The sequence below is a fragment of the Triticum aestivum genome, chromosome 3A, assembly GCF_018294505.1.
Source record: "Triticum aestivum cultivar Chinese Spring chromosome 3A, IWGSC CS RefSeq v2.1, whole genome shotgun sequence".
Taxonomy (NCBI): domain Eukaryota; kingdom Viridiplantae; phylum Streptophyta; class Magnoliopsida; order Poales; family Poaceae; genus Triticum; species Triticum aestivum.
In genome coordinates, this window is record NC_057800.1 from 189,319,560 (window position 1) to 189,330,463 (window position 10,904).

The 10,904-nt window shown below is 48.2% G+C and overlaps 1 long non-coding RNA gene across 1 annotated transcript; it reads left to right on the forward strand.

The window, feature by feature from the left end:
* The first annotated feature begins 305 nt into the window (after nt 1-305).
* On the forward strand, nt 306-10,635 carry LOC123060916 (uncharacterized). Its single transcript, XR_006428259.1, has 3 exons — nt 306-862; nt 1,611-1,676; nt 10,552-10,635. It is a non-coding gene; the product is annotated as an uncharacterized lncRNA (long non-coding RNA).
* Nucleotides 10,636-10,904: the final 269 nt, after the last annotated feature.

Genomic DNA, 10,904 nt, shown 5'->3' on the forward strand with positions numbered 1-10,904 from the left:
GAAGAAGCCCAACATGCATAGCCAAGCTTAAATTAAGAACCCAACTAGCCGCCTTGATGTGTGTAGACAAGATTAGTGCGCACAATCTCGCCTCAAGAGGTGCGCCTGGGGCGGACCCCAACCAGTAGTACATGATCTATCAGGATGAAATAGAAGAAATCCTAGGCAACACAAGTGCACTAACTATTGAGATACTCAATATGCTGTTCTCATACAAAATGTACAGCTCCTGTTATAGGCTAAGAAACAAATTCCTCAGTCATTCCACAGGCCAAGGGAAAAAAAATCCTGATTGAATTTCATCTCTCTCTAGTTTCAGCATTGATTAAGTCTGTTCCTCGATGGTCTATAGATCTAGATGTAATTTTTATTATTTTTAAAGTTTGTTGTATCATTATGATTAAAGATGAATGGATAAAAAAATTTCATTGAAAAAACACTAAAACTTTCGTAATCAACGCGGGCGCAATTTTTTCAGGTGCCTGACAATTTACCAAACGCGAAAAATCACACCCCCGCACGCCACGCACATCCAATCGCCGCCGCCACCTTGACCAACGGCCGCCGCATCGCCGTCCACCGCCACGCATCTGCCATCCCCGGCTTCCCCTCCGCGGCTCCCTCATCCGGCTTCGCCGACTCGTCGCGCATCTTCGTCCTCCCCTCCGTGGCGTCCTTCGCCGGTCTACCCTCCCCGATGCGGTCCGCACCTACGGACTCCCCTCCTCCTCCGTCAGCAGCTCCAGTCGCCACCCCCGCAGTGGAATGAATCACTCCCACGAGATGGAGGGAGGCACGCCGTCGACCATGGCAGCAGGGGCGGCCCAGAAGACTTCAAGTTACTTGTTCCTCTCCCCGATGGGTAAGCTCTCAAATCCCCCCAACCACCCGGTGAAGCATTGATGTATAGTTGCCAAAAATAGAAGTTTGATTCCGAGTTCAAAGTTATCAGCATCTAGTATTGTAAGTTGATGATTACCAGGAGAACATAACATTGATCTTTTCTGAGTCTCATCATAGCTCTGTGCAGTCTGAATTTTGGTTCAGATTTCAGAGTGCTAAAGAAATAAAAATAGTTGTACTCCTAGTACCTGTTCCTAATGTGGTGTAAAATATGCACCTTTCGTGTGCATGTGGAATTAATCTTTTTGTTACTGTCTTTGCATTAAGAACATGGAAAGATATCCATTAGAATGTCAGCTTGGTTGTCAGGGAAAGAAACAGTAAGCAAAAACACCAAAAATACTGTACAAGAATAGAGCCGGGTGCCTCACCTTTTCTGGCCTAATCTATCTACATCTATATATTTACTCCATGAACTTCTGCAAGCAGAGAGCACATTCATGCTTCATGGATGAAACTGTTTTTTATAAGCATAGTTTTTTTTTTTCAATGTTGTTGCATAGCTAGCCTAATTCCATAGTTATGTTTCTTTTCAATGTGGTTGCACTGAATCATGTCGAATTTCTGGTAATGTAGTTCAGAATTGCCTCATTATTTATTTGTTTTCACAAGCTTTTCAACTTCTTCATATCGTGAGGATATTGCTGATAATAGGCTTTTCATTACCACTTTAGTTCTTAATGTGTTGTCATTCATTGCCATTACAGAACACGCACATGCGCGCGCACACACACACACACGAAGGATGGGAAGGAGGATAAACGGCGGCACAGGTGGGTTGGTCATGCTTATTAGGTTAGGGCCGTGTGATGTTTTCTTTTCTTCAGGCATGTTTGCTAGTAATTTTAAAGTGTACCAAGAAAAAGAAGAGAAGACGAAACGAATAAAATCACTTTTGTTTTGCGAAAAGAATAAAAGCGTTTTCCTGGATTACACCTTAGTGTTTTAGGCCAACTGAAATGTAGAAGCAGAGCTAGGACGACGACCTGGCCATTAGTGGTGTACAGTGTGCATGGCTAAGGGTAGGGGTGCGTGAGACTAGCGGCTTCGCCATTCCTGACGGTTGGTGGTCTGTTTCTGGCATAAGAGTGAGTCGGTGAGGCCAGTCTCAGCGCCCTGCCGATCGTCATCATTATTTATTTTGATTATTCATCACAGACGGCTTTAGACAGCCGTGCAATACAAATGTTCATATGACAGACAACGCCAAAATAGTCTATGATGGCTGGTCCGAGCCGTCTGCGATGAGGTTCCGTAGGGTAACACTTTAGATCACCACCTATGAGACTTCACTCATGGCGTTGATCCTAAGTCTTGGTTGAGACATACAGAGAGGTAAGAGTTTAGTGTTCAATAACACTCTGCATGACTGCATCACATATCAACTAACCAGACTGCTGACCCTGTATAAACTAGCATGAATCTGACAGTACATTTAGGCGGAGTTGCTGTGCCTAGGCCCAGAAGACCCCCTCTCTGTTTTTTATTTCGAACATTGACCCCTGAATTCCTAGACCCTGAACTGAGACACTCGGCGGTACAAGTGCACCAGCCATTGAGATGCTCACCTTCCTGTGAGGGAAGTGGAGGTGATGAGCTGTCCTCCCATGAAGAGCACACCAACCTGCGGCAGCTCCATCTCCTGCTGCATGCCTGACAGTGGCCAAACAAAGGCAGGCCTCTCAAATGGGGGAGTCGGGGCAGGCGCTCCACCGATTAGCACCTGCACCGCCGTCCGCATGGACGGTCGATCCCTCGGGTTCGGGTGGCAGCAAGCCAAGGCCAGCCGCACCACAGAATCCACCTGCATCTCGTCATACACTCCTCCAAGCACCGTGTCGGCTGTCTCCATGACTTTCCCCAGGCTGTAATGCCTCCAGACCCAATCCACAATGTACATTTCTTGTGTGTCATATAGCATCGACCTGCTTGGGCTCTTCCCTCTGACAACTTCCATGGCAAAGACGCCGAAGGCGTACACGTCCGTGTCGAGGCTGGCACGACCGGTGAAGAAGCTCTCGTGCGCCATGTAGCCCCGAGTGCCCGCAACCGCCTGCGTTGAGTGGTGTGTCGCTCCATCGAGCTGGATGGCACGGGCGAGGCCGAAGTCGCCCAGCCGCACCTTGTATGCCTCGTCGAGCATCACGTTGCTGGGCTTGACGTCCCTGTGGAGGATCCTCTTGCTGCTCCCGTGGTGAAGGTGCTGAAATCTGAGATGGGCTCTAGGCCCATATTGCAATTTCTGAAAAATCTCTAAGGGCCCATGTGGGTTATATGGCACTAGGTGTGGTGGGAAGTTTAGTCCCACCCCGGAAGTGGAAGGAGAGTTGGAGTGGTTTATAAGAGTTTCTCTTCTACATGCTATTGGAGCTTGAGAAGAGAAGAGGCCCTCGCGCACTCCTCCTCCGCCGCCCGCCGCGCCGCGCCGCGCCGCGCCGCGCCGCGGGTTGCGGGATTGAGCCGAGCCGAGCTCACACCTACGCGCTTATTTTTGCCAGTCACTAACGGAGAGTTTTCTGACAGCTGGGCCACGATCTGAGACGTCGGATCGTGTGGGCTGTCACGGACTCGGACGTGGGTCGAGCCCACGTCTCTCCACGCGGCTGCGCCTATAAGTATGCAGTGTCTCCTAACCCTAGCCGCCACGAACAGATCACATCTGCTCACGCGCACGCCCACCGTCGTTCCTTTGCTGCTGCTGCCGCCGGTGACTCCATCCCGTCCGCCACGTACACGGTCGACGGGAGAGCAGGTCTCCGAAACCACGCCCTTCTGGTTCCTGTACGGGGTGAGGGGCGAATAGGTTTTTGGGCAGCGATTACGCGACTGCTCGCTTCCGATCGTCTACTTCCTCCACGTCCGCGTCGGCTTCGTCATCACCATGTCCACCGACGCCGACCGTGCCGCCGCCGAGAAAGCTGAAGCCGACAAGAAGGTCGCTGAGGACGCCGCTGCTGCCACCAAAGCCGCGGCCTCTGCGTGGCCTACTGGAGGGTATAACTCGTTTATCCCGCTCCTGATTATTTTCATATTAGCAGTACTAGCAGTATGTGTAGATTTGTCTATTGTTTGCTTAGTACGTGCATGTTTAGATCAGAGTCAGTACGTCATCAACTTAGTCAATGCCATGCTAGTGATTTACTCATGGATTAATTTAATCGAGAAATTGCCTATTTACTCAACAATCCAAAAACCTATTATGTGTAGGAATTTCTCGGCAAGTGGCTTTGCCGCTGCACTGAAACCGGATAAGTTTACCGGTACATACTTCAAGCGTTGGCAGACTAAGACCACGTTATGGCTCACGGCTATGAACGTGTTCTGGGTCACCGGTGTCTCCACGGGAACGATTGCTCCTGAACAGGAGAAGGCGTTCAAGGAGGCTACCGTTGTGTTTCTCGGAGCAGTTCTTAGCGTGATCGGAGATAAACTGGTCGACGCATATTTACATGTGCATGTCGCCAAGGACTTGTGGGAGGCGCTCGAATCTAAATTCGGGGCCGCCGATGCAGGGAGCGAGATGTATATTATAGAGCAGTTCCACGATTACAAGATGGTTGAAAACCGTCCTGTATTGGAGCAGGCTCATGAGATAATATGCATTGTTAATGAACTTGAGCTTCTCAAGTGCGAGTTACCGGGCAAGTTTGTCGCGGGCTGCATAATCGCTAAGCTCCCTAATTCCTGGAGGAACTTTGCCACCACTCTGAAACATCAGAGGCGTGAATTCTCTGTGGAGGATGTCATTGGCCATCTGAGTGTTGAGCAGAATTCGAGGGCAAAAGACTCGCACGGAAAAGGGGCCGAAGGGACTTCTGTTGCCAACATGGTGAACCAGAAGAACTTCAACTCCCACAAGCCCAAGGGAAAGAACGGTGTCCAACACAATACCGACTTTAAGAAGAAGGGTAAGAAGACCTTCAAGAAGAACAAGAAGGACGAGGGCTGCTTTACTTGTGGTTCGGTTGAACATTGGGCCAACAAGTGCCCAAACAAGTACAAGAAGTCAGGACAGGACTCCAAGTCTGTCAACATGATTGTGGGCAACAATGAGAATGGTGCATCTGGGTACGGTAATTTATTTACTGTTTTTTCAGTGTTTCAACCCAACGATTGGTGGGTGGACACAGGTGCAGGTGTTCATGTGTGTGCTGACATTTCATTGTTCACTTCTTACCAGGTCACAGGTCACGGGTCCATATTGATGGGGAATGGCGCGAGTGCTTCTGTTCATGGTGTTGGCACGGTCGATCTGAAGTTTACTTCGGGAAGGATCGTGCAGCTGAAGAACGTGCAGCATGTCCCCGCCATCAAGAAGAACCTCGTTAGTGGCTCCCTTCTATGTAGAGAAGGGTTTAAGTTGGTTTTCGAGTCTAATAAATTAGTTGTTACAAAATATGGACTCTTTGTTGGAAAAAGGTTATGAGAGCGGAGGGATGTTCCGCCTTTCCCTCGCAGATTTTTGTAATAAAGTCGTGAACCATATTCATTCGAATGTTAATGAATCTGAAGTTTGGCATTCACGTCTTTGTCACATTAGTTTTGGTGTTATGACGCGGCTAGCCAAGTTGGATTTAATCTCGAGTTTCACTTTAGCCAAAGGTTCTAAGTGCCTTTCATGTGTGCAAGCTAAGCAACCTCGCAAGCCTCATAAGGCCGCGGAGGAGAGACACCTGGCACCATTAGAACTCATACATTCTGATCTTTGCGAGATGAATGGTGTGTTGAGTAAAGGTGGAAAGAGATACTTCATGACATTGATAGATGATTCCACTAGATATTGCTATGTGTATCTGTTAAATACTAAAGATGAGGCTCTACACTACTTTAAAATCTATAAGGCAGAAGTTGAAAATCAACTTGAAAAGAAAATTAAACGAGTCCGGTCAGATCGTGGTGGAGAGTACTTCTCGAGTGAGTTTGATTCCTTCTGTGCGGAACACGGCATTATTCATGAGAGGACGCCTCCCTATTCACCCCAGTCAAACGGGGTTGCCGAGCGGAAAAACCGTACTCTAACTGATTTGGTTAACGCCATGTTAGATACATCGGGTTTATCCAAGGCATGGTGGGGGGAGGCTATATTGACGGCATGTCATGTCCTGAATAAAGTTCCGACAAAGGATAGTGAGATCACTCCCTATGAGAAATGGGCAAAGAGAAGGACGACACTCTCGTACTTGCGCACTTGGGGCTGTTTGGCGAAAGTCAACGTGCCGATCCCCAAAAAGCGTAAGCTTGGACATAAGATCGTGGACTGCATTAATTTGGGCTACGCTAAGAACAGCGTTGGCTATAGATTTCTAGTAGTGAAATCTGAGGTACCTGACCAGAAGATCGGTACAATTATGGAGTCTAAGGATGCTACATTCTTTGAGGATATTTTTCCTATGAGAGATATGCAAAGCACTTCTAGACAGGAATCTGAGGAGACTCCTGAGCCTGCCATCCCTATGGAATATTATGAACAAACACATGATGAAAATCCCGAGGAGGATGACGAGGAAACCCTTGGTAGGGGCAAGAGACAAAGGACTGCAAAGACCTTTGGTGATGATTTCTTCGTGTACCTCGTGGATGATACTCCCACTTCTATTTCAGAAGCGTATGCCTCTCCAGAAGCTGACTACTGGAAGGATGCGGTCCGTAGCGAGATGGATTCCATCATGGCTAACGGGACATGGGAGATCACTGACCGTCCCTATGGTTGCAAACCACTGGGATGTAAGTGGGTGTTCAAAAAGAAGCTTAGGCCCGATGGTACGATTGAAAAGTACAAGGCTAGGCTTGTGGCCAAGGGCTATGACCAGCAAGAAGAGGAAGATTTCTTTGATACTTATTCACCTGTGGCTAGACTGACCACCATTCGAGTATTACTCTCGTTGGCGGCCTCACATGGTCTTCTCGTCCATCAGATGGATGTTAAGACGGCTTTTCTAAATGGAGAGCTAAAGGAGGAAATCTACATGCAACAGCCTGATGGCTTTGTGATAGATGGTCAGGAAAGAAAGGTGTGTAGGTTGATAAAATCTTTATATGGCCTGAAACAAGCACCTAAGCAATGTCATGATAAGTTTAATACAACTCTGACATCTGTTGGTTTCGTTGTTAATGAGGCTGACAAATGTGTATACTATCACCATGGTGGGGGCGAAGGAGTTATACTGTGCTTGTATGTTGATGACATACTGATATTCGGAACAAACCTCAAAGTCATTGAGGAGGTCAAATCGTTTCTATCTCAGAACTTTGAGATGAAAGACCTTGGTGTGGCTGATGTTATCTTGAACATCAAGCTACTGAGAGATAATGAGGGTGGGATCACACTTCTGCAATCCCATTACGTTGAGAAGGTGTTGAGTCGTTTTGGATATTCGGACTGCACACCATCTCAAACACCATATGATCCTAGCGTATTGATTCGAAAGTCCAAAGGCATGGCTAAAGATCAATTGAGATACTCTCAAATCATTGGTTCACTGATGTACCTAGCGAGCGCAACGAGGCCTGACATCGCGTTTGCTGTGAGCAAACTGAGCCGGTTTGTTTCCAAACCGGGCGATGTACATTGGCATGCTGTTGAGAGAGTTATGCGCTATCTGAAAGGTACTATGAACTATGGACTTCACTATACCGGATACCCGTCGGTACTTGAAGGGTATAGTGATGCGAATTGGATCTCTGATGCTGATGAGATGAAGGCCACAACTGGGTATATGTTTACTCTTGGAGGTGGCGCTGTTTCCTGGAAGTCTTGCAAGCAAACGATCTTAACGAGATCGACAATGGAAGCAGAATTAACGGCATTAGACACATCTGGTGTTGAAGCGAGATGGCTTCGAGATCTTTTGATGGACTTGCCATTGGTTGATAAACCGGTTCCGGCTATCCTTATGAACTGTGACAATCAGACTGTCATCACCAAGGTGAAGAGTTCAAAGGACAACATGAAGTCCACCAAACACATAAGAATGAGATTAGAAGCTGTCAGAAAATTAAGAAACTCCGGAGTGATAGCGTTGGACTATGTCCATACGGCTAAGAATCTGGCAGATCCCTTTACAAAAGGGCTATCACGTGTTGTGATAGATAATGCATCGAGGGAGATGGGTATGAGACCCACATGAGTTGCCATGGTGGTAACCCAACCTATATGATCGGAGATCCCGTGAACTAGGACCTGGGAAAACAAGCCAGTGGTGAACTGAGGAGAGTAACTATACTAACCCACTCCGTTGGAGATGCAATACTCTCGATACTGTATGGTAGGATGACTACGGTCTCAATGTGTTCCAAAGCTCATAAAAGCAAGATGCTATCCTACAGAGCGATCTTTGGAGGAACACACCTATATGAGCCCGACTTCTGGTCACAGTCTATGAGATTGGGGTGATCTCTAGTAAGCTCATGAATAGGCCAGGAGTGTGACTTATATGCTCCACCCGAGGGGTCAGCCTTCGGCAGCCTAGTACTAGTAAGACATGTAGTGAAACTTCTTTACGCCAAACTGACAATTCAAGGCATAGTCCATTGTTCAGTTGTGAAGGAGTGTAGCCACTTGTTCTAGGTGAAGTTCAACCTTAACAGGTCTTTACTGAAACACTGGTATATCGAAACAGCAATTGGAACAGAGGACACAATGGGCCCTCGAGATCTGGTGGGGGATTGCTGAAATCTGAGATGGGCTCTAGGCCCATATTGCAATTTCTGAAAAATCTCTAAGGGCCCATGTGGGTTATATGGCACTAGGTGTGGTGGGAAGTTTAGTCCCACCCCGGAAGTGGAAGGAGAGTTGGAGTGGTTTATAAGGGTTTCTCTTCTACATGCTATTGGAGCTTGAGAAGAGAAGAGGCCCTCGCGCACTCCTCCTCCGCCGCCCGCCTCGCCACGCCACGCCTCGTCACGACGCGCCGCGGGTTGCGGGATTGAGCCGAGCCGAGCTCACACCTACGCGCTTATTTTTGCCAGTCACTAACGGAGATTTTTCTGACAGCTGGGCCACGATCTGAGACGTCGGATCGTGGGCTGTCACGGACTCGGACGTGGGTCGAGCCCACGTCTCTCCACGCGGCTGCGCCTATAAGTATGCGGTGTCTCCTAACCCTAGCCGCCACGAACAGATCACATCTGCTCACGCGCACGCCCACCGTCGTTCCTTTGCTGCTGCTGCCGCCGGTGACTCCATCCCGTCCGCCACGTACACGGTCGACGGGAGAGCAGGTCTCCGAAACCACGCCCTTCTGGTTCCTGTACGGGGTGAGGGGCGAATAGGTTTTTGGGCAGCGATTACGCGACTGCTCGCTTCCGATCGTCTACTTCCTCTACGTCCGCGTCGCCTTCGTCATCACCATGTCCACCGACGCCGACCGTGCCGCCGCCGAGAAAGCTGAAGCCGACAAGAAGGTCGCCGAGGACGCCGCTGCTGCCACCAAAGTCGCGGCCTCTGCGTGGCCTACTGGAGGGTATAACTCGTCTATCCCGCTCCTGATTATTTTCATATTAGCAGTACTAGCAGTATGTGTAGATTTGTCTACTGTTTGCTTAGTACGTGCATGTTTAGATCAGAGTCAGTACGTCATCAACTTAGTCAATGCCATGCTAGTGATTTACTCATGGATTAATTTAATCGAGAAATTGCCTATTTACTCAACAATCCAAAAACCTATTATGTGTAGGAATTTCTCGGCAAGTGGCTTTGCCGCTGCACTGAAACCGGATAAGTTTACCGGTACATACTTCAAGCGTTGGCAGACTAAGACCACGTTATGGCTCACGGCTATGAACGTGTTCTGGGTCACCGGTGTCTCCACGGGAACGATTGCTCCTGAACAGGAGAAGGCGTTCAAGGAGGCTACCGTTGTGTTTCTCGGAGCAGTTCTTAGCGTGATCGGAGATAAACTGGTCGATGCATATTTACATGTGCATGTCACCAAGGACTTGTGGGAGGCGCTCGAATCTAAATTCGGGGCCGCCGATGCAGGGAGCGAGATGTATATTATAGAGCAGTTCCACGATTACAAGATGGTTGAAAACCGTCCTGTATTGGAGCAGGCTCATGAGATAATATGCATTGTTAAGGAACTTGAGCTTCTCAAGTGCGAGTTACCGGGCAAGTTTGTCGCGGGCTGCATAATCGCTAAGCTCCCTAATTCCTGGAGGAACTTTGCCACCACTCTGAAACATCAGAGGCGTGAATTCTCTGTGGAGGATGTCATTGGCCATCTGAGTGTTGAGCAGAATTCGAGGGCAAAAGACTCGCACGGAAAAGGGGCCGAAGGGACTTCTGTTGCCAACATGGTGAACCAGAAGAACTTCAACTCCCACAAGCCCAAGGGAAAGAACGATGTCCAACACAATACCGACTTTAAGAAGAAGGGTAAGAAGACCTTCAAGAAGAACAAGAAGGACGAGGGCTGCTTTACTTGTGGTTCGGTTGAACATTGGGCCAACAAGTGCCCAAACAAGTACAAGAAGTCAGGACAGGACTCCAAGTCTGTCAACATGATTGTGGGCAACAATGAGAATGGTGCATCTGGTTACGGTAATTTATTTACTGTTTTTTCAGTGTTTCAACCCAACGATTGGTGGGTGGACACAGGTGCAGGTGTTCATGTGTGTGCTGACATTTCATTGTTCACTTCTTACCAGGTCACAGGTCACGGGTCCGTATTGATGGGGAATGGCGCGAGTGCTTCTGTTCATGGTGTTGGCACGGTCGATCTGAAGTTTACTTCGGGAAGGATCGTGCAGCTGAAGAACGTGCAGCATGTCCCCGCCATCAAGAAGAACCTCGTTAGTGGCTCCCTTCTATGTAGAGAAGGGTTTAAGTTGGTTTTCGAGTCTAATAAATTAGTTGTTACAAAATATGGACTCTTTGTTGGAAAAGGTTATGAGAGCGGAGGGATGTTCCGCCTTTCCCTCGCAGATTTTTGTAATAAAGTCGTGAACCATATTCATTCGAATGTTAATGAATCTGAAGTTTGGCATTCACGTCTTTGTCA